The 24,121-nt window shown below is 49.6% G+C and overlaps 1 protein-coding gene across 2 annotated transcripts in view; it reads left to right on the forward strand.

The window, feature by feature from the left end:
- The first annotated feature begins 592 nt into the window (after nucleotides 1-592).
- The window catches only part of Tnr (tenascin R), a 430,671-nt gene continuing 407,142 nt past the window's right edge, over nucleotides 593-24,121 (forward strand). The window contains exon 1 of one of the 2 annotated variants that reach the window (XM_048809995.1): nucleotides 593-731. The gene's annotated coding sequence lies outside the window, so the exon portion shown is untranslated. The remainder of the gene's footprint in view (nucleotides 732-24,121) is intronic. The other variant, XM_015492060.2, reaches the window with a different exon arrangement.

Genomic DNA, 24,121 nt, shown 5'->3' on the forward strand with positions numbered 1-24,121 from the left:
GACGTTCTCTTCAAATGTCTGCAGAATGATTTCCCATTTTCCTCCACAATAGTTTTGAATATGACTGTGGTTTGCTGCTTCTCAGGTGGATGGATTATTTTCCTTGCCAGAGTGTATGGCTCTGAAGGCAGTGGGAAAAAAAAATTGCTTGATTTCTGTGTTCCCAACCTGGGGAATTCCAGTCTATTTCTCTGGTGGCAGGGACATGCGTTTTACTGGGACTTACATTAAAGAGCTCTGAAAAACCTTTCCACTTAACCCAGAAGCCTTACGATCCATAGGCATTAGTCTGTTTTTTGCTACTATAATAAAATACTGAGGCAGGCTAACTTTAGAAAGAAAAGAAGTTTATTTAGCTCTCAGTTTTGGAGGTTTGAGTACATGGCACTGACTCATGTCATTGAGGAGATGGGATGGCCCAGGGGCCGAGTCTGTGTAATTGCCAAGGTTCTGCCATCATGTGGCACCTGCACAACTGTCAAACTCCACACCGCGTGCTCCAGCACCATGCGCCCCAGCCCAGGGCCAACTTTCCATTGTCCCGGGAGAGCAGCGTGTGTGTAACTGTTACTCAGGCACAGGACGCTGCACAAGCCTGCCGTCTCCTGCGAAGCTGCTGAGCCAGAGGGGGACCAGGGAGAGGTCCTAGCCTGGACCCTTTACTCTGGGGCAGACTCACTCTGCTGTGAGAGGTTGAAAGTCAGAGATCCCTTGTGGTCTCCAAAGGTCAGGTGAGGCCGAGGGTCTTAGGGTAAGGCTTGAGGGTCTCCTGGAGGGCGGGGTAAAGGGCAGGGTGACTAAGAAAACCTGTCCTTAACTCTGAACACCCGGGACTCCAGCTTCCCTTAGCCAAATCTCTCCCTGTCTCTCTTTTCCTCTAATGTTCAGGTGTCATGGAAAAGAGGGAGGGGGAAAGGAAATCGTCAACTTGCAATGCAAAAGATGATGACCAGCATGTTTGGGTCCTGGGGGGCACTGCATGTGTGGGAAAGGGGAGCTGGGATGGAGAGAAGATTGTTCCTGTTCGTGGACAGAGCCCCTGGGAAAGGAAGGCAAGGCCTGTGTGAGCCTGGGAGAACTGAGGGGCACTGTCAGAGTGCTGTTTTGGGGGCCTTTCTTCCTACTGTTGTGGCTACGCCTTAGCAGAGAGGAACTTTCACTTCCCCAGCAGCCCATCACTGAAGAGCCCACCCCCCACTAGCTGTTGTCAGGGGGAGATTCTGGTGCCCTGGTCCCTGCTGGGCTGGGGTGAGCCACAGTGCCACATTGTGCCTTCTCTGGGGGGACAGGACTGCTGACACAGCCTCCGTGCTCGGTGGTGTGGGACAGCCCCCTGACAGCATGGCTCTGCACACATCCGAGTCACTACTGATTACAGGAGAAATCTCCCAGAAAGGAGGCAGGCAGAAGGCGAAGGGCCCTGGGGCTCAGTTCTGGGCTGTTATCAGCAAATTGTGTCCCTTTCCACATCCATATGTTGAAGTTCTAACCTCCAGGACCCCAGAATGTGACTGTGTTTAGCAATAGGGTCTTTAAGGAGATAATTAAGTTAAAATGAGGTCATTAGAGTGGGCGCTAATGCAGTACGACTGGCGTCCTTATGAGAAGAGGAAATTCGGATGCAGGCTCACACAGGAGGGAGACTGCGGGAGGCCACGGGAGAAGGGGCTGTTTCAAGCCCAGGAGAGAGGCCCCCGAAGAAACCAGCCCTTCCTACACCTGACCTCAGACTTCCAGCCCCCAGGCCCATGAGAAAGGAAATTTCTGTTGCTGAAGTCACCAGTTCTAGTTGCCTCTCGGTGGCTGCCCTTGGAAACAAGTTCAAGACACATGTGCTCTTGGCCTTGGGAAGCCTGAGGGGCATCATCAGGGGACCAGTCACAGCTCTACTGGGCGCCTTTTCTACTGCTGTGACCTTGCTTTCCCCCGCCCGCCTGTCATTTCCTTTTTCTCACTTCTGAAGCCCTTTTTCTTACCAGTGTTTCTACTTTCAGATTGGAGTATATAACTTCTGACTCAGAGATGCAGAGAACAGATTTATTCTTTATGAGTCAGAATAAATGGGGGGGGGGGGAGAGGAGAGGAGGAAAGGAAGAAAAAAGAAAGGGAAAGCATAAGTTAAGCTGATAGCTACAGAAAGCTTTCTTTGACTGTTACCTCGGGCTCTGGAAAGCTGAATGGAGTGAAAAGAGGGTGGGAAATGAATGTGTAGAGTGGGGGGAGGGCAGCAACCCCTAAGCCTCAACAGGACATCTTGCCAGAGGGCATCTGGACCCTTTAAAGGATTTCCATGAGACCGTCCACTGCACTTTCCTTCTCTTGCTGAGCTTGCTTAGAGGAGCACTGTCTGGGTTTGGAGGAGCCACGCTGGGCCGAGCCGGTGGGGAGACTGCGGCCAACCATGGTGGGCCTCACGCTGCACCCCTGCCCGACTCCTGACACCTTCCTCCACTGCTGAGTGCTCTTGGTGGATCTGAGGAGGGCACAGAGAGGGCCCTCTGATTTGGTTCACCCAAGTGCCAGCGTGATTTTGCTAATTTTCCATCAAGTGGGAGCAGGACAAGTAAGGTGGAGAGTTCAGCAGGGCCTATTGCTCCTGAAGTCAACTCTGTTAGAGACCAGCTACTCTGGGGACTCCTTTCCTGGAACAGTGGCCAAATCCGCACCATTTCCAACCATGGCAGGGCGGCCGCAGAATGCTGATTTGAGATGAAGTTCTACTTCCTCCAGGTCTCTGCTCAATGTCACCTGAGCCCACTTCTGCAATGTCTCTACTTCTAGCAACACTCGACACAGCCCACCTGGCTTAAGTTTTCTTCTTGGCACTTAACATCACCTGGCCTGTCATGTGTGATGGGCTTTTGTCTGTATTTGTGGGATATGGGCTGCTCCCTCCCTGGAAAGGAAGTTCCGTGAGGATGGGGCCTTTGTTTTACTTACTGCTACATCCCTACTTGTGTCCAGGACGTGCAATTCTAAGCATTTCTTTTTTTTTTAATATCTTATTTTTATATGGTGCTGAGGATTGAACCCAGTGCCTCATGCTTGCTAGGCGAGTGCTCTCCCACTGAGCCACAACCCCAGCCCTCTCTAAGCATTTCTTGAATGAATGAGCAAACTGTCAGAGCTGGGACATCGATTCAGGTTATTATTTTGTTCCACCAACTTTACAGACAGGTAACCTAAGGAATGGAATTCCAAAAAAGCACATATGGGGACTCTGTTTCTCCATTACACCATGCCTTACATTTTTATGTATGTGAAATCATGTTAATTGTAATAATAGTAACACCTGCTTACGTGTTTAAAAATTCAAGGGATTTTTACCATTTCATGCTATTAGCTCTAGTCTTGGACTGTGCATTAGATGGTGGGACTCACTCCTCTTACAGGGCTGTACCTTTGACCTACTTCTCCTCCTGTGGCTCATTCCCCTACCCCCAGGGCCTCTGTTCCACTCTCTGAATTTATTTATCTGTTTATTTAGAAAATCCCACAAAAGAGTGAGATTATGCAGCACTTTTCCTTCTCTGTTTGGCTTATTTCATTTCACATAATGTCCTTTATTTTCATTCATGTGGTTGCAAACAAGAGCTTCTCTTTTCTAAGTCTCCTCTTTTACATATATAAACAGATGAGTGGAGAAAGAAATGGTGATTATCTCTTTATCTATCATCTCTCCTCCTCTCTCTGTTAATGAATGCTTAGGTTGTTTCCATGTTTTAGCTCCTGTGATTAATACTGCAGTGAACATGGGAGCAGAGATGTTTTTATGAGGTAGTGATTTCATAAATACCCAGAAGAGTTTCTAAGGCATATGGAAGTTCCTTTTTTTTTTTTTTTAGAAATTTTTTTTCTTTTAGTTGTAGATGGACACAATAGCTTTATTTTACTTATTTATTTTTTTATGTGGTGCTGAGGATGGAACCCAGTTCCTCACATTTGCTAGGCGAGCATCCTACCACTAAGCCCCCAGCCCCGGCCCATATGGTAGTTTTTTAAAAAAAACTTTTAGGAAGGCTCATATTATTTTCCACAGTAGATGCTCCAATCTACATTTCTACCAACAGTGTATAAGTTTCCATCATTTTTTCCATATTCTTGCTTTCTTTTATCTTCTTCCTTTTTTTTTTTTTTTTTTCCTTTATTTTGGTACTGGGGATTGAACCCAGGGGTGTTACCACTGAGCCACGGTCCCAGCCTTTTTTATTTTTGAATCAGGATCTTACTAAATTACTTAGGGCCTTGCTAAGTTGTTGAGGTTGGCCTTAAACTTGAGGTCCTCCTGCCTCAGCCTCCGGAGTTGCTGGGATTACAAGTGTGTGCCACCACTCCTGGCTGTCTTTCGTCTTTTTCATTACAGCCATTTTCTTAGTTGTAATGAGGAGATATAGAAGGGCTCAGGCAGCCAGGGCAAGATGGTGAGTGAGGAAGTTGTGGGCAGGACCAGAACAAAAGAACTTGGAGAGGGTCTTCTGATGAAGTCTACTTCCTGCTTCACAAAAGTGCTCTTGGATGCAAGTGGGGGAATCCAGTCAGACCGTCTGTACTTCTGCTCCTAAGTGGGGGATTCAATAGAAAAGCTAAAACGTGAACAGAGGGGACACCAATCAATAATGGTGAGGAGCACCGGACAGGGGAGGAGACAAGGAAAGGAGGGAATTCCAGAGACCATAAAAAGAACAAGCCGGAACTCCCCCATCAGATTCCCAGCTCTGGGGCCCCTTCTCTCCAGAGAAGTCTCTCTGTCACTTTTGCAGAAAACCTGCCCTTGCTTGCTGTCTCTCAGTCTTGTTCTTCAATTCTTTGCTGAATGGAGACAATGAACGCAGCAGCCCTAGACGGTAACAGTAAGGGGATATCTCACAGTGGTTTTGATTTGCCTTTCCCTGATGATTAGTGATGCTGAGAGCCTTCTTATATACCCATCTGCCATTTTATGTCTTTGGAGAAACGTCTATTCAGGTCCTTTCCTCACTTTTTAATCAAGTTATTTATTTATTTATCATTATCGAGTGGTGTGAGCTCCTTTTACAGTTTGGATATTAACTCCTTATGTGATGCATGGTTCACAGATATTTTCTTCCCTTTCCATTTTGTTGATGTTTCCTTCACTGTGAAGGAACCTTTTAGTCCGATGAGTTTGGTTGTTTACATTTGGTTTGGTAGCCTGTGGTTTGGGCGTCATGTCCCCAAAAAATCATTGCCAAGGACAGAATCAAGGAACTTTTCCCCTGTGTTTTCTTCCAGAAGTTTCATCATTGAGAATTTGTTGAAGTCTTTAATCCATTTTGAGTCTACCTTTTGGGCCTGGTGTAAGTAAGATTTGGGTCTCTTTTCATTCTTTTGTGTGCGGATGTACAGTTTCTCCAACACGATTTACGGAGGGGACCGTATCTTCCCCACTGTGGAGTCTCAGTGTTCTTGCTGAGAATTAGCTGACGGTATACGCTGAGTCTATTTCTTGGCTCTCTATTCTGTTCCATTGGTCAATGTGTCTGTTTTAATGCCAGGACCATATTGTCCCGGTTCATATTGCTTTGTAATAGAATTTGAAATTGGGAGTTGTGATGCATTATTTTTCCCCTTTCTCAAGATTGTTTGGGCTATATTTGGTCCTTCATGGTTCTATATAAATTCCAGGACTGTTTTTTTTTCCATTTCTATGAAAAATGCCATTGAATTTTGATTGAGATGGCATTGAGTCTGTCATTTTGAGCATTATGGACATTTGAACAACATCAGTTTTTCTAATCTATGGACATGGGATGCCTTTCCATTTATTTGTGTCTTCTTCAAATTCTTTCATCAATGTTTTCTAGTTTTCAGTATGTAGATCTTTTGCTTCCTTGGGTTAAATTTATTTCAAGGTATTTTTTAATGCTATCATAGATGGGATTGTTTTCTTGCTTTCTTTTTCAGACAGTTTGTTATTGGTGTAACCAAGGGATGTTACTTATGCTAGTGGGTCTATATTCTTCTACACTGGCTGTGCCTTGAGTCTCAGGGGTTCCAAAGAAGAGAATATAAATAAAATCCAAACAGGAGAACAGGAAGTGTTAATGTCTTTCTTTCTTTCTTTTTTTAAAATATATTTTTTCTTTGTCAATGGACCTTTATTTTTTAATTTATTTATATGTGGTGCTGAGGATCAAACCCAGTGCCTCATACATGCCAGGCAAGCGCTCTGCCACTCAGCCCCAGCCCCAGCCCCAGCCCCAGGAAGTGCTGATTTCTGTGCCCTAATTTTAGGGAATGAATAGAGAAGAGTTGGAGACTTGAGCTGATTTGGAAGCTGGGTGGGACTTAGAGGCAGAGAGGAGGACAGGAGACTTCCTGGGCGTGGAAGAGCAGGAGCCTCACAGGGAGACTCCAGCAGGCGGGGTGTGTTTGGTCCCCGTGAGGACTGAGGGGGGCAGGTGGGTGCACTTTGAGAACCAGACATCTGTGAGAAGGGATAAGGGGGGCCCTGATGAGGGGAGGCCGTATCAGACTAAGAATCTGGTCCTTAAGTGATTAGCAGCAGAGAGCCCTTAAAGTCTTGAGGGTACAGAAGTGACATTAGGGAAGTGATAGTTAACAGCCTGGCAGAGGAACTTAAGATGAACTAAGGAGGAAGAGGCTGAGTCTTAGGACCCCAGCCTCCATGAGGACCTCTCCTACAGGAGCCACCTGCACTTCTGAGGTGGCAGAGGCTCTGGTGACCTTAGCTGATCGAGTTGGAATGAAAAGGGAAGTGGACAAAGAAGGATTAGGAGAACGCAGGAACTCACCCAATGTGGTAGCCAGGAAGAGCCGGGAGAATAAAGAGACCATGCCAAAATGATTCAGGATTTCAATCTGAGCCAGTGGGTCAATGGGGCCATCAGTAGGAACGGACACCTCTGGGAGGAACTGATTTGGGAGGGTAAGTAATAAAACCCCAAACAAGGCATTTTGAGTTTTAACTTGATTTTGAACATCCGAGGGTAAGGGTCCGAGAGGCAGTAGGAGGTGAGATGCTCAGGAAAAAGATCAACTCTGAGAAGGAGAGCTGGGCAGCAGCGTGCGTGTGGGCGAGGAGCCATCTCCCAGAGGAGGCGAGCTTTCCATGTGTGAAAGTCTGAACACCACCCTCTAAAAGTTTTCCAGGAGGAAGGCTTTAAAATGATCAGTAAAGCAGATCCCTGCCAGAGCACTTCGACCAGGTTCAAAATAGGGACCCAGGGAGACTCCAGGCCCCTGTGAAAGCTGCTGTCCTCATCGAATCTTCTAGGTTGGGATCTGTGTCCCCATGAGAGGTCCAGGAGAGAAGAGCCAGACTTCCAGGTGGGCATCCAGACTTCCAGGCCCAGGGGTGAGGAGACCCGGGGAGGGGGAGGGACGCCCAGAATCTTACCTCAGGGCAGGGGCAAGAGTAACGGCAAACCAGCGGGGGTGTGGCTTCAAGAACCACCTGCGCCCTCCAGAATTTAATGCACCCCACCTCTATGAAGACCATCCCACAGTGAGCCTTAGGAATTGGCTCGGCAGGAGTCGTCTCAAAGAGGGTTAAAGCATCTCACTGGAAAGTGTTAGTTTAATGACCACGAGTTCCTATGTTCTTAGTAAGCAGGAAAGAAATCAATAGGACCCAAATGAACTATTTTCTATTCACTGATTTTGCTGCCCTCTCACTCAGTTACTTTTTGGACTCCCCATGGGGAGTCCTGCCAATGCTGAGGGCACCTCCAATATACCGAGGGCCAGGGTTTTTCCCCAGAGAAGGCTCTGATTGGTCCCAATGGCAAATGAACGTGTTGCCCCCAGTCGGCCTCTGCATTTGAGAGGAGGAGGCAGCTCTCCCAGTGAACCTCTGGCATACTCGTGCTGGCTGCTTCTCACCCTGTCTTCCTGACTTCTGTCACCTCAGTTGGGCACAGTCTTCTCCTGGGCACTGGGTAGCCATCGGCCACTGCTGGTCCTACTGCCTGCTCTCCTCTGGGCCCTCAATGTACCAAGTGGCACCAATGTCCTTGCACGTGGCTCTCGGTGGCTGTTCCAGACTTTGTAAGCTCTGGGTCTCTTCTGTCTTTGGAGTCTTGGGCCCCCATTTTCTTGAGCAGATCAAGACCTTGTTCTGACTTTCTTTACCATCCTTTCTCTCTACCCACAAACGTCTCTTCCCCGTGTTTCAGAGGGCAAGGAGACTGATATATTGATTTCCAAATGCCCTCAAGTCTTTTCTTCCCTGTATCTCCTTGTAACATTGTAGATCTTCCAACCAAGAGTTGGACTCTCCCTGACTCCCCTTGAGTCTGGAGTGGCTTTGTGATCTGCTGGACCAGGCGCATCCAGTGGGAATGACAGTGTCCCAGTGTGACAGTGTCCCAGCCTGAGCTTCAGGAACTCTGTGGCTTCTGCTGTTCCTTGGGACACTGCCCTGTTTCCAGAACAAGCCCAGGCCAGCCAGCTGGAGGATGGAACGCCACAGAGAGGAGAGTGGGGAGGCCCTGGCAGGCCACTGTAGGCCCCCCAAGGCCCCAACAGCTCAGCCGCTGATGACAGATGCTTCAGTGAACCTAGGGGCCTCAGTGAAGCCAGGTGGGAACGCACAACTGCGCCACCCACACGCAGACTTGGGACAAAAATGAAAGGCAGTTGCCATGGTGAATGTTTTGAGCCAACTGTCTAGGCCATGGCACCTAGGTGTTTGCCAAACACATCTGGATGTTGCTGTGAAGGTGTTTTTAACTGTTAAAATTAACTGCTAAATTAATTTTAATTTATTAAAATTATGGAAGGTCATCTGCTTTAAAAGTAAAGCAGATGACCTTCCATAATGAGGATGAGCCTCAAGAAAGAGACCCATGACTCTTGAGAAGGAGGACATTCTGCCAGCAGACTACCTCTGCTGGGTCTCCAGCCTGCCAGCCTCCACACCTGCATGAACCAACTCCTGAAAATTCCCACCCCCCTTACACACACACACATACACACACACATACACACTTTGCTTCTCTGGAGAACTCCAATGAACACAAAGATGGCTGAAGCCACTGGAGTGGTTTGTTACGCAGCAGTAGCTAACTGAGAGACTTTTCCTTTGTGGTGCTAATATGTTCCCTGGCCACCTCCTTTTCCCACTTAGAGGGGCCTGGCTGTCTCACATCTTCTCTACAGTCCTTTCCCCCACATGCCTCCTCTGCATGTGTCCCTAGGAGAGAGGAGACCATACCTTCACAACTTCTGCATTCCTTCATTTCTTCTTTCACTGCTGAACTCCGTGAAGAAAGTGGGGCTTCTTCTGTCATGTTCTCACTCTGATCTCCCAAAGTGCTCCCCAAAAGATGTGTCTCAAAACAGAATCCAAGGGCCACTGACCAGGCCACTTTTTCCCCAGAAGATCCACCGGGGGGCAGGGTTGGAAGGCTCCTGGCGTGGCACTCCCCTGCACCGTCCTCTCCCTCTGTCCTTCCTCCCCAGCCACACCTCGCTCCTCTCTGACCACTCTGGTCCTCTGCTTGTGTGACAGCATCCTCAATTTCCCGTCACATGCTTCCTCTGGCCGTTTAATTTACTTTTTAGGTCAGTGACTCGCAGAGACTTGAAGCCCTGGTCCCGAATCCCATCCTGTAGCCTTGACGTCTAATTGGGCACTTTCGCTGGGCTTCCTGGCTGTCACCTCAGACTCGACACTTCTGGGGACTAGCTTGTCCACCAGGCTCACCACCCGCTCCCAGCCCCGTCCAGCTGGCAGAGATCTTCTCCTGGACCCCAGAAGTCAACCTCTGGCTCAGTCTCTCCTCCAGCCCCACAGCTGCCCCTCCGCCCGCCTCCTCAGCAGCCATCCCTGGGCCTCTGCCAGGTTCTCCCACACTGTCCCTCTCACCACGCAGCATTCCAGAGGCTCCTGGGCTCCTGTGTCCTTCTGCACCTGGTTTTCCAGTAACTACCAGACAGCTAAGCCCCTGGGGCCCTGTGGCTGGGCACAGGATAGTGGGCTGATCCACCTCCTCCTTCCAAAGGGCGGGCTCAGGACTGAAGGTTTCTTCCCACTCACCTTCCCTGGAAGCAGCCACCCCCCACGAGGGCCATGGTGGTGATCGCTGATCTCAGACCCCCTCCTGTCCTCACCTCCACCTCTGATGAGGCTGGCATCCCTGGGACTGCCATGCAGACCCCACCCAGGGCTCTTCCCTAAATTCTGACTGTACTGTGCCTGGACAATATCCCTGCCCTCGAGGTCTGGCTCAAATCCCTCTGGTGGGCACTGCCTGCCCTGAGAAGTTGGGGTGCCTCCATTCAGATGTCCCTTAGTTCCGGGCTGTGTGATTTGTCATCACAGCCGGGGCCCGAACACCGCCTCTGTGGAATGAGCCCATTTTATGGATGGTCCCACTGTCCCATAGCCTCAGCTGCCTCTCTCCTGCCTCATATTGACCCAGACGGGAAACCTGTCTATTTTCTTAGATTCATGATCTTTGAGTTTAAAGCTGGCTTTTATGTTGATTTGGAATGAGGACACGAAAGGGGGTTATTAGGTTGCAGCAATCACATACTCAAATTAAACAGATATTTATGTTCTGGAAAACTCGCTGGCTGCGTGCCTCGAGGCTTTGCTGAAGGCTTCTTTGCTCTGTAGCATGTGTATCCTTGCCCCTCACTCTGGATGGGCACCTGGACCTTGACCTCTTACTACTCTGTACAGAACCAGTAGAAGGTGCTGGAGAAGGAGGGTCCACCCCTATCCTTGGTTTACTATATTCATTAGAAGTTCAGAAGAACTCAGAACTGCCATTGGTCAGAGGCCTCCTCCTCAGAAAACGGTTCAGTGAACACCTCTGTGCTCCTCCCAGTTCAGCAGTTCTTTCCTAGGCTTGGGGGATGCTCTGCTTCTTCCTGTTCCTTCTCTGCTACCCCCATTCCTGGTCAGGCGAGTCTGGCTGCCATGATGGCCCTGAGAGATATCTGCAGCCTGAATTCCCTGTGGCCACCAACTGTGAGAGTGTTCTCAAATTCAGAACTTCTGTGCATGGTCCTCCTGCCCGTGGACTCAGTACCTTTCTAAAGTCCAGCTTGCTGGTAGAAGTTGCTCACCCAGATTCACGGGCTGCAGGCTGGGGGCAGTGTGGTCCCTGCCACTGGTACCTGACATGCTCATGTCCTTGGCAATGGGCTCAGAGCATGAGCTGTCACTTCTGTGTCTCAGGAAGTGATTTTCCCTGAGAGCCTGGGAGCCTGGCTCTTTGCGGGTCTGCAGAACTTAATGCACTAGCTTCTTTTGAAGTATTCCTTGGACATAAGCCTACATTTTGTCTTCCATAAAAAAAAGATCAAAAAAAAAAAAAGATCATTTACTTGGGTGGGTTTGTTTTAAAAGTACACACCGACTCTTTGAAGGTAAGGGGCAGTTTAACTAGTTGTTCAGTGATACGATAGTGACAGGGCATGAGCCAATGGGGTCTGCTATTTTTCCTGCCTCACATGACCCTGGATTCCTGATCTTTAAGCATTTCTGAGCAGCTTAAAAGTAGACATATGCTGGTGGCTTTGCAAAGCAGAGGCTCAGTGTACCCGGAACACAGGTGAGCGAGACCACTGCTCCCACGGAACATGGTGGGTGCTTGGTTGGTGTTTCCAGGCAGATTTCGTAGGAGCGGCGAGCTTTCGCTTTTAAGGATGAAGGGAGTTTTTAGAGCAGAGAGGGCGGTTCTACCAACAGAAATAACATGTGCAATTGTGGAAGAGTGTTGACTAGCAGTGGCTCCCGAGGAGAAATGAAGAGAAGGAGACTGGAAAATACCATGGGAGGATCTGCACTTAGTGTGGGTGGAGAGAAAGGCCTGCAAGTCAGATTCTTATTTTAGAAAGAAAATTGAGAAAAGGGTGGAGAAAGTGGACTGGGGGTGGGGGAGACTGAAGTTAGAGACCAGGATAGAGGCCATTATAATCTCCCAGGCAAGAGATGGAGAGGGAGAGGGCACAGGTGGGAAAGACGTCCATGAATCAGACCCACCGGCTTTGTTCCTCCCTGCATATGAGAGAGGGAGAGAGCATTGACCCAGGGTCCAGTTTGGATGACTGGGAGCCCGAGCAAGGCTCGGAGGGCAGGGAGAGCAGGGCGCACTGAGGGGGCATGCTGGCAATGCAGAGGGGCTTCCCCAGGGCTGGCCACAGCTCAGGAAGGTGCCGCTGGGAGGGAGGCTGCAGGAGGAGGGGGAGGCCGACTTGGAGGGTTTCTCATGCTCATTAAAGAAGGGTGACATTCATCCCGCAGGCTCCCCAGTGCCACTGAAGAGTGTTAGCTGAAGAAAACATGTGAATGGCTTTGTGCTTCTGAACTTCACCAGGGTTATTATAATGGCGAATGAGACTGCCTAGGAAGAGTGCAGCGTCAGGAGGAGGGCCAAGGACAGAGCCTCGTGACCTGGGAGGCCTGGAGAGAAACCATGAGAAAAGTATTGACGTTCTGAAGTAGGTGGTGCTGAAAAGGAGCAGGGTGGGCGGCCAGGCCTGGTCAGCACACAGGACTGCAGCATGGGGGCTGTCGGGAGTGGGGTGCTGGGTAAGGGCTTCAACTGAAGGACTCGGCTTCTTTCTCTGTGAAGGAGGATTCACAGAACTTTAGAATCAGCCATTCGGCCAGTTGCCTTGCCAGGGGGGTGACAGAAAGGACTTAGCCACAGTGAAGGCCTGTGGGGCGTGGGTGGGGGAGAACCCTGAGCCTCCTGCAGGGGACTGGTGTGGCTCTTGTGCAGAACTTCCTCCCACCCCAAAGGCCTGTGTGGACACACGTGCTGTGTTGACTTCTCATCCTGGGAAGGCTTTGGAGTATGGCAAAGAAGGACAGCAGTGAGACCTCAGAGATTCTGGCTTTCCTTAAACAGGGTGGGGACCGAGACATGGGGAGAGGTGGGGACCACAGGAGGGGCTGGGACCTGTCTTCAGGCTGGTGCTGGAGTGGCGTGTGCTCTGGCCACATTTGCCCCTGTTGCCTTTGGTCCCACTCCCTGTTGGCTGGTGGCCCACTGCAGCGCCCCAGCTTCATGGCGCAGCGAGGATGATGTCATCATGGGCTCTGTTTATTTTTAATGGCTCCTTGAAATTCTGGTCCCATCCCAACTTCCAGAGCTATTTCTGCTGAGTGCTTAATCAGGAGGTTCAAGATGTAAGCTGGGGCCACATCCAAGGGAGGAATCCTGCCTTCTAGAGGGGATGTGGGCTTTCCAGCCCATGCCAGCCCACCTGGCACCTTCCTCCCTTTAGTTCAGGAGCAGTTCAAAGCAATAAATCTTTACCCAAGAACCCACCATGTGCGTGGAGTGGCACTATACTGTGCACTCTTTCCTTTGCCTGTCTTTAAGAAATTAGAGCCAGAGCTGTGCAGAAGCACAGCTGTTAGCAACAGCTACTGCAGCCCTAGGCTCTGTCTTTTAGACCGTCACAACCCATGGTGCTCAGAGTATGGCTTCATGGGTTCCTGGGCACAACTCCTAGCTGAAATAAAGTGTGCACATGCGCACACACATTCACACACACAGCATGTATTTTGGACTTGTTTTTTATTTTCACCTAAAGTGACTAGAACTAGGGAAAAAATCCTATTGCTCAATGAGTGGTGGAGGGAGACACCACTGGTGTGATGCCAAGTGGGTTTGCCACATGAGCTGGGGTCACCTTGGAGAGCATTGCGTAAGTCTTTGGAGGCAGAGAGATCAAGGTCGGCATCCCACCTTGACCTATTACCTTCTGCGGGACATGGGAGAGCAGCGCAGCTTTGCTGGGCTAGCTTACCGAGTGACGAGCACTGGGACAGCCCTGCACACCTGTCTTTGCACTTGACCCCCGGAAGGACCAAAGCCATCACATCATTGGCTACATTTACCCCACTGGGCAGTGATGGGGCTGAGACAGCAATGCTCCACCTGCAAGCCCACAGTGTACCCTAACTGTGGGGAGACACAGGCCAGCTACACTGTGGTGGGGGTGTAGGATGGGGTGCTCAAGTCAGGAGCTGGGCAGCAGATCGGCTCCAACACCTGGGACGCTGTGCTCCAAGGCCCCAAGGGGAAGTGAGAGGTCATCTTGCCTGTTTAAACGTCTTGTCCAGCTTTGTGCCCTGTAGGAGGGTGGTCTGGCATTAGCAGGGACAGATCAGTTGAAAGTTGTGACTTTGGGGCCAGAGCGCATGAGTTCGTAGCCCATATCTACGGCTTTCTTTCTGAGTAGATACAGGCAAGTTTCTTAACCCCTTGGGCCTCGGTTTGCTCACCAGTGGAATGGGGATAGTAATTTCCTAGCCTCATTGACTGGTTGCATAGATGCCATGAAATAAGACACACAGGCTTTTAGCACAGAGATGGAAATGCAGTAAGCACTTTGTATGTGTTTGTTAAAACCCTGAGCTCCAGAGAGACTGGCATTATTTATTCAAACCTTCTTTGGCTGGGCCTGTGTAGTTACCCAGCTTCATTTCAGGTTTGTGTGGGATACAGATTTTAATTTGAAAACACATGTGCCTCCCTCAATAACTTTCAGTTTTCTTGGAGCCAATTATATACAGGAAACTATAAAAGAGAAGCAAGAACATCTCCCAGCCTCTAAGGCAATTTCCTCAATTGCTTTCCAATTCTCTGAGCCCATTCTTGTTTGCATTTTTTTGGGAGCCACTTGCAATAGCAAGTGAAGAGATCTTGGGGTTGACCTCCAACCAGGATCATCTGACTCAAATCCTCTCTCTTTGAGGAGCTTTTTGAATGAAGATTTTCATTGTCAACACTATTGTTTTGGTATTGACTCTGGCCAGTAGCTACATAAAGACATCCATTTAGGTTCTAAAACACCTCAAGGAAGGTCCTCTGCCTTCCTGTCCAGCTCATTTCTTTTTAGGACCACAGAGAAGGACATCCTGTGCTTGAGATCTGTTCAAACCCTTCTAGAGTACCTGGTCTTTACCTCACAGCCTCTTCTCAGGAAGCCAAATAAACAAGCACACCACAACACTGGGTAGTTGTGCATCTTGAATCTCGCCTCTCAGCCCGCCTCCCAGGGAGCTCATTCCCCATCAGGTCCATTTCTCATTAATTAGTTATTTGAGCACTTGTTGAGCACCTGTGATGTACAAGGTATTGTGCCAAGTGATGGGATGCAGAGATGTGGAAGACAATTTTCGCAATCTCTTGAGGACACAGCTCAGTGACAGACACAGAAGAGGATGGCAGGTACTGTGTGCTGTATACAATGCTACGGGAAACTGTGGGGACAGAACAGCAGAATGAGACCAAGGATTCACGGGAGGCTTTCTGGAAAAGCAGATGCATGAGCTCAATGTAAAGATGAATAGTAGTTTGGTAGCTGAGGAAAGAAGTATCATCAGAAGTCAAGTGCAAATATGAAATGCTAGATCTTAAGAGCCCAGGGTGGCTGAAACCGAGAGTGTGTAGTGGGAGGAACGGGAGACAAGGCTGGCGACATGGGCCAAGACCAGGTCACAAAGGTGGAGGTTGCTTGTGCCCAGAAAAAGAGCATAATTTTTTTTCCATGAAGGACATGGAGGATTTTTAAGTAGGACATGAAAATGCTTTATCATTCCTTGGGCATTTAAAGTATCACCGTAGTTATCTAAACTCCTGAGTGTCTTAGTGTTGTTGACCTATACCCATATGGCCCCTCCCAAGGGACCTTGAGATTCTCCACTAACAGCTGGCCCAGGCAGGCCTGCAGGTGAACTGCATCATGTCACCGCCTCCGGGTGCCTCAGTATGCAGTGAGGACAAGCAGACTCTCTGCACTGGGACACAACAAGATATCATCATCTCTGTTGTCATCTTTGTTATCAAAATCATCATGAAAAATAAATACCATTAATCGAGCACTAATATATGCTAGACATGGTTCTGAGTGCTTTACATAATTTTCTCATTTAGTCTTCACTAAATCCCAATAGGTAAACAACAATAGGTAATTATTGTTCTCAGTTGCCTGTAAGGAAATATGTAAATACATGCAGTTGCACACATATGATGCTTTCTTGTCTATAGACTGTAGACCTGGTCTTTCATGTTCATGCAGGTCTCATGAGATGGAGAAGGGGACAGTATAGGTCAAACCAAACAAAAATAAATAAAAGAGATCTCAGGGCTTTAAATGCACTTGTTAGTAAAAAAGAGTCCACTGCAGAAGTCGGCAGTAAGGACAACAGCTGCCACTTTAATGAGAGTCTACTCTCTGTTAGGCCCAGCTTCATGACCTGTGTTATTCCCAACAGTTCATAAGAACCTTGCATCTTCCCATTTTTGGATAAAGACACCAAGCCTGCGTGATTAAGGTGGCGGAGACAAGATTCAAAGAGCTCAGGCTAAAAAGCCAGACAAAGCGTTGATCAGTGCCTCCCAGGGCTCTGCGTGGGACCGGCAGCTCTGGGAGGTGCGGAGCTGTGCCTGGCAGCCTGTTCCTCCGGGTGTCATGGTGCACTCCTCCAGGGGTGCTTCGGAGGGTTCAGTCTCTTTGATTCATTTGGGCACCAAACGACTGAGGAACTTCAGTCCCTGGAGGGGCCTTTGCAGATGAGCAGGCCCTGCAGCCCGATGGGCCCTGGGGCCTGTGTGGTGGTGCACGTATGTCAGGCCAACCCTTGCCTGCCGCCCTCTGAGTGCCTTCTCTGGAGACAGAGGTGGTGGTTCTTCCCTTCCTACGCTGTTCTTAGGCAGGTCCTGTTTCTCTTCTCTCAGGAAAAGCTCTCAGACCCTCCCTCTGCTCTGCCTGCTCCTCCCTCGGGCTCCTCCGGCCATTGTTAGGTCTCCTTTCCTCTTGGAGATGAATCCATTGTTGTTTACAGATGGGGCAAAGACAGGTGGTGGCCGAGCTATGGGGGCCCACCACAGGGCGTAAAAACTAGGAGAAGGAGTAGGAGAAGGAAATTCTCACAGCTGCCACCTTTCCTTATTTTTCTGGCTGGATCTTCTTCCTTCCTTCCTTATTTGCCTCGGGAAAAATGACTGTTTGTTCCCTTTTGAGGATTTACTGCATTTTCTCTGAACCACCTCCCCCCGCGAAGAATATACGAACCAGCCCTCTGCCTTAACTTGGGTGCTGCAATTAGAAGGCACTAAATATTTTTAGCCAGCTTAGTCATGTCATTGTGCTCTGGCTCAGCACCATCCTCTGGCAAGGATGTAAAAACAAGGTCTAAGTGAAGTTCTGTGCCAAGATTTTCCACAGATGCTGTTCTCAAGGGCAAACGGGCACTTTGAATTGTTCCCACACATGACCAGGTGCCCACAGTGCTCCTGGAGCTGGGCTGACGGTGCCCAAGACAGATAAACAAGGTGGCACGGGCCTCCCTCACGGGCTGACAGACACCAGCCAACAGATCGCTTCCATGAAACGTGGCAGAGGCCTCGTCAGGCTGTGGAATCAGGTGGCTGTGGTAGGCGGGTTGTGGAAGGTGACTGGGGATGTTATATTTTCAGAGGTGCCCTGGTGATTTTTATGCTCACTGAAGTTTGAGGACCACTCAAATGTTTAGGAAAGAATTGTCACTCAACTCTATTTTTTTGTAAATATTACATGTATATTCTTCATGTGAGGTGAAGGGTGTTTTAAGCTTCTGAATAATCCCCAGATGTAAGAGCAGGGCTGGCTGTTACGTCACACTCTCTGTGTTCTGGGCACGCGCAGTGGCCTGTACTTCCCATCTCAGTTCATTCTACCCTGAGCTCAGGACATGTGCACTCGCACCACATTTAGCAGATGGCAGTTGTTGAGGTTAGGTACCTGGACTGTAAATGCCTCTGACTAATGTCCCTCCATGACCCTGGCTGGGGGACATGTCTTCTGAGAGTCCCTGAGGTATCTGTGAAGTGCAACCCCAGGACCACGGCTCCATCTTTCCTGATTCCCATGGGAGCATGAGCCCTGGGCCTGCGGCGGCCTGTGTTGGAGGGGCAGCGGTGACGGGCAAGGCTGCTGGGGCCTGGCGTGTAGCAGCAGCAGCCTGTAAAGGAGATCCGGTGACCCTCGGCTGCCCCTCCCAAGGCTGTTTGTTGTCTTCTCCTCTCTCTGTTTACATTCCACCTTGTAATTAAGCAATCAGCTTTTTCACAGTGATTATTCACAGTCTCAACCCGCAAAAGCCACTTGATCTTTGGCTCCATACCTTCCAGTCAGAATGTCACCCAACACATGTGCTCATTACCAGTATCCCTGCCGCCCGCTTGGCATGTTCCCTCTGGAGACAGGCCAAGCCACGTGACCTTGGGAGCAGCTGTCCTACTAGTCCTGGCTGGAGTGACTGGTCCCTGGGATTTCTCTCCAGGAGAAGAGACTGGGCGGATTTTGTCCAGGTGTGCCCAAGACCATTCCTTGGGGGTGGGGACAGCTGCCGGGTGCACATTCTCTGGGGAAGGCACCTTGCCACCCTGGCCCGTGGAACGAAGCCAGCTCTCGAGGTGTCCTGCCCCCTCGGGCTCTTGCTGGCAGGCCTTGGCAGAGCTCAGTCTGTTGCCTGAGACGTTTTAAATGGCACCAGACAAAGCACTCGAGGATACGCTGTGCCAAGTGAGGGCAGCTGGGGGTAGACTCCATCAGTGCCATCCACCCTGACATTTATGTGGCAGCTGAACAAAGAGCCTGCCAGCCCACAGCCTGGAGTCTCTCACCTGCTTACTAAATAACTGCAAAGTGGAGGGTTAAAAAAAATATATATATATAATAATATATATATTATATATAATTATATATATAATATATATAAATATATATATAGTAATATATATGTTATATATAATTATGTTTTTTTTAGGGGATATAGTTCAAAAACTAGGGCTCCAAAAGCCATTCTTTCTTCTCAGTTGCATCTTTCTTTGCTCATTCCTGCCACTCATCTCTACCTTTCATCCTCCTCCTTGGCAGAGCTTCCGTCTCTGGGTTTTCTCTCCTTCCTTCCTTCCTTTATAATCATACTTTGACAGTCCCTCAATCCTGTGTGATCTGGGCAGGAGCTCAATTTGATTTGGTTGTCACATGTAGGGTGCACTGTGAGCAAAGAAAAGTGTCCCAACAGCTGACTGTGACCTCCTTGCTCACCATGTGGCTTTCAGGAGCTCCTGAAAGCCATGCAGACTTTCTAGTTCTTTCCATCTTCTTCCTACCCTACCCTGTCATTGGATTTTGTATGTGTATATTTAATCAGCAAAGGGGCAATGCAGAAGCAAACCAGAGGACAGGAAGAGGAAGTGGGAAGGGCAGGGTGAGGGAAGGGGGCCATGAGTGAGTCAGAGTGTTTCAGAAGAGGACACAGTCCACAGGGTCAGAGAGAAGAGCCCAGAGACCCACACTGCCAGCTAATGTTCGTTAAGTACTCCTTGCCAAGCATGGTGACCAGTGCTGGGCATACTGTGGAGGCCAAAACAGTCCTGGGAATGGCTCTCACGAAGTCATCTTCTAATTCAGACCCGAGCTATCTTTCACGTGCACACAGACCTCCACGTGCAATGCAAAGTCTGATCCAGTAGTTCTGGTGGGACTGAGATTCTGCATCTCTAATAAGCTCCTGGTACTGGTACTGGTACTGTTGGTCCATGTATCATGTGTTGAGTGACCAGGGCCTGAGAAGCAGTGAGTCATGAAAGAATTCAAGAGAGGTATCAACCCAAACCAGCCTATCAGGCAGGCTGGACAGAAGAACAGCGTAGAGTAGAAGGAAGGGCAGGCCTTTGAAGAATCAAGGAAGTGTCAGAGGGAGATTCAAAGACAGAGACAGGTAGACATGGGAACACAGACTAGGAGTAGAGCAGGCCCCAATGTCCAGTGTGTGAGTTCTGAAATGCAGGCCCCTGGGCTAAAGTAGCTCCTACTCCAGAACAGGCTCCCCAGAGCAGCCAGGTCAGCATGGATAAGGCCGTCATTGGGTGGAACCCAAGGAACTGGGGGATAGAAATGGTGAGGGCCTCTGAATTTGGTCCTACCATGTTGGAAGAGGAAGGAGAGACAGAAGATAAACAATTCAATAATGTCTTAGCTAGAATGTGCTAAGAGTTCGTGATTAATAAATTGTACGGATCATATGGAGAAACAACGTGTTTTATTTTCAAGGAAATCCTGTATCTCAAGCCGGTAAACCAAGGTTAGCAGGTTCTTAAAGGACCCCCTGAAACAGAGATAAAAATGGTTTGCATTCAGCCTGATAATACATAGAAACTATGTAGATGGGTAAGGGTACCTGAGAACAGTTGTTCCTGTATAACCGAAAGATTCTCCCTGTAGTTTAAATCTGCCCAAAGGAATGAGGCTCTCCGGGTTCCCGTCACCATTGCTCTGGCAGGAGGGTGGTTAAGCCAGTAGGGGTTCCAGGGAATGGCGGACCTGAGGTTGGCTCTGTATGGACCTCTCCTCTGCTCCTGCCTCAGCCTTCAGTGGGGCACACCGTGGATAACACCGTGATGAGATGCAGTCCTGTGCCTGGCTCTCAATAATCAGAAAAGTCTATGCAACCAAGAGCAGGGTCAGTGGCTCAGTGGCTCTGTCACCCGAACTCTTGCTGTGAGAAGGCACGTGGTGGTGGCGGGGAAAGGAGAGGTGCCATCTGTTTATGTCCCTGCCTGACTGGTGCTGCCTTCCTAGAGCCCTTTACCCCACCTCTCCCTGGCCTCGCAGGTGGGTTCCTCGGGGTCCCTTGATCCCATCAGTGTATGACACAGTGTGATTAGAGGGGGAGCAGCAGGCAGGAGGGAAGAGGCCAGGTTTACTGTGCAAGCAGGGAGGCCCGCGACCACTTCAGAGGCTCCCGAATCAGGCCTCACCCTGGAGGAGGAAGTAAGCAGGCCTGCTTCTCTCCATTTTAAAAGAGAGCTGAAGTATGACCAGGGAGAAGTGGGGGACTCCACAGGAGTGAGCCTGCTGGGCCCTGCAACAGACTTCCAGGACCTGGGGGTCTTGAAAGACAGGAAGGACTTCCATGTCCCTGGGATATCGAGTGCGAGCCCACATGGAGGCTACCTGTGGGTGCTTCCTTCCTCCTCCTGCTGGATTCTTCCAGCCTGTGCCATTCTGGGATGACCAGGGATCCTTCCAGTTGCAGGACTCACAGCATCCCAGCTCCCCACATCCGAAGTTTGCTCAACTGCTTGGCCTCCCTGGTGTGGGCAAGGATTCCTGTAGGGCCCATGGTAGTCGGTCTGGTCCCAGGCACAGTCCTGAAGTGCCTTCTGCTCCAGCTGCTGAGCCGGCTCATAGATCCCAGTGGTGGGCTCTCTGGGTTCAGGTGCCAATAGTGAGGAAGATCCTGTAAGCCATGGCTGCTGACTCCAGGACAGGAGTCAATCAACAGGTGCAGGATTCCTTACGCCAATGCACCAGGCTTTAGGTGGGAATCATGGGGCCACAGAAGAACATGAGACCTTGTTCTTATGTGAGCAGCTCAAGGAATACTTAGCTTACCTGAAAAGTCCAAACATAGCCCCTGAGAGACAAAATGTAACCTGTCAAAGATCCTGAGCCACACACAAGGGCCAGTTACTGTCAGCAGACACGTGCCTGAGTTGGCCCTGGCGCTGGCTTGAAGACTGTAGATTTCTCTTGGGATGATCATGGTCCACTGTGTAAATCACCTTCCATGCTCCTGGGAGTCGGGATGGAATTGCTTTGAACAAGCCTCCAATTCCACAGCCTACAGAAGTTCAAAGCCTTTCCTAAGGTTCTTACTAATCTCCGAAACAGCTCGACTTGTGCGAAGATGACATTTACATTGTCTGGCTGCCTTTGCCTCTTGAATTCCAGCTTTCCTGGGTGATACCTGTCTCCACTCCATGTTGACCCCGACATGAGACGCAGATCTTTTTAAAGGTTTTTCCTCAACCAAAAACTTTTATTAAGTACTGTGCTTTCAGGGTATTGTACTGAAGATCCTGGGGGAGGCCAGACTTCTGCCGTCTTGTGGTCTCCCCGGCTCCTTCCTCCCCTTCACAAATCTGCATCTCACTCCTTGGCTCTGAAGCCTCCCTTCTGTTTTGCCAAATGGCCTTGCCCTCTTCAACAGCTTGGTGCCCTTGGGCTCCTGGCCTCCGGGGCATGGTAAGAAGGCTCTCCTTCCTATCATAGACCCTCTCCAAAGTGTGCTGTCAACGAACAGCTCTTCTGAAGGGAAATTTGGCCACTGCCTGTTATGGTGATACAAACTTCACTTTGCTGCCGTAAAATTGGATGGACTCTGGGAGACAGTCATCCTCTGTTTCTAACCAAGGAAGCTGGAACAGTGAAGTGAAATGGGTACCCTCGGATGTGGATTGGAGCTTCTGTCCACAAGTGGAAATCCTTCTTTTCCAGGAAGCCTCAGTTCTGCTCTTGAGGCCTCCCAACTGGTTGATTCTGGTCCCTCCAGCATGTCTAGGATAATCTCCTTACTTAACGTCAACTGATTATGGACTTCAATCACATCTACAAAATACTTTCACCCAGACACCTAGACTAGCTCTTGGTTGAAAAACTGGAAACTGTAGTCTGGCTAAACTGACACATAAAACTGACCATCATGCCACCAGGCCAGGAGTTCCTGTGGGCAGGGCTATGGTTTTATCCTCATGACTCCATCTCTGTATTCATGGGGTCTGGCACCAACCTACCCAAGACAGACACTCAGCCACTTTTTATTAAATGAATGTTACCAGTGGAGGCCAGATGCTAGAGTCCCTTGAGGGTAAGGCTCGGTTTTTTGGATCATGGGAGCCATTGTAGGCTCTTGAGCAGGGGGGGCAGGAGGGATGCCCGGCTGCTTCCTTTGTTGGAGCCCTGTGCCAGCCAACAGTTCTGTCTGAGAAGGGGAGGGATGGAGTCTGATCCCCACATTCCCTGTGGGTGGATTGCTCTTGTTCAGGGAGACATTTCTCTTGAGTTCTCTGTAAAGGGTAGAGACACCCTTGGGAACGTGTTCCAGACAGGTTGCTAAATTTAATCCTCTGCCATTTTTATAAAAGCAAAACCAAACCATGATATTTTATCCTACAAGTATGCCCAGGCTCTTGGAGAAAATGGGTTCCCACTGTGGTAGAGTCAGAGGGGACCCTGGAGGAATCCTGGAGGGCTCCTTTCTGGTGGCTACTACTCTGGAGGAGGGAGCTGATGTCTTGGATAATATACCCAGTGTAGGGCACTTGCAGAGCAGATGCCAGGCTACCTAGAGTCCCTGTCCCCGAGGCTTCTCTCCCAGTGACATTAACCACGCTATAGTGAGCACCAGGCAAGGGCTTTTCACATTGTGACCAGAAAACAAAGAGCAAGATATATTTACAGGGACAAATGAACCCACCCAGCCACCTATTTGCAGACCACACAGGCTCAAAGCTTTAGTAAAACTTCTGCTAGTCAATCTGATTGCCCTGAAGAGCCAGGGGTGCTCCTACAGACAGATCAAGCTCGCCTGACCCAGGAAGGCACTGACCAGAGGACAACAGTAATCGGAATGTGGAAAAATGGATGGCCATTCTTGAGAGAAGTCATCAGGCCCTGGAGTTTTGCAAGCCATTTCCTTAAGCTCTTTGAAATGGTATCCCTGATATTGTGAAGTTCTTCTTCATGCAGATTTCTTCTCTCCATGTCCCAGTGACTGAACTTTTTCAGGCTACCTCCCCACCAAGACATCAACTTTTCCTCTGAAAGGATTTAATATTGGCTTCAATCACATCATGATTAGAATTCTTAATGAGATTTAGGGGTCTCCTGCTGCTCTTGGGATTTCCTGAGGCTTGAAGTTTTCCTGTCGGGTCTAAAGACCCTCAGAATGGAGCCTCTACACATTCCAACATGGGATCCGACTGAACCCTAGGACCTGGGAGCCCCAGGCCAGGTCAGCCCATCCTGTGGTGCTGGGCGGCTCAAACTAGGAGAGTTTAGTCCCTTCCACCAACATTCACTGAGCCCTCCCAAGCCATGGCCTGTGTGTCGGAGGAGTTGAATGTGACTTCTTTCCTCCAGGACCACTGCAGATTTGTGGAGACAGAAACAGGCTGTGAAGGGGGGTGGTGCCAAGTGGGCCTGGAGGAAAGGCACCAAGCCCACTGTGGAGGGGACAGGCTGCCAGAGGTGGAATCCCCTGGACAGAGTCTTGAACAGCAAGAAGAGTGTTCAGGTAGAGAAGTGAAGCAGAGAGAAGGACATGCAGCGTGCA

The sequence above is a fragment of the Marmota marmota genome, unplaced genomic scaffold (assembly GCF_001458135.2).
Source record: "Marmota marmota marmota unplaced genomic scaffold, marMar, whole genome shotgun sequence".
Lineage (NCBI taxonomy): Eukaryota > Metazoa > Chordata > Mammalia > Rodentia > Sciuridae > Marmota > Marmota marmota.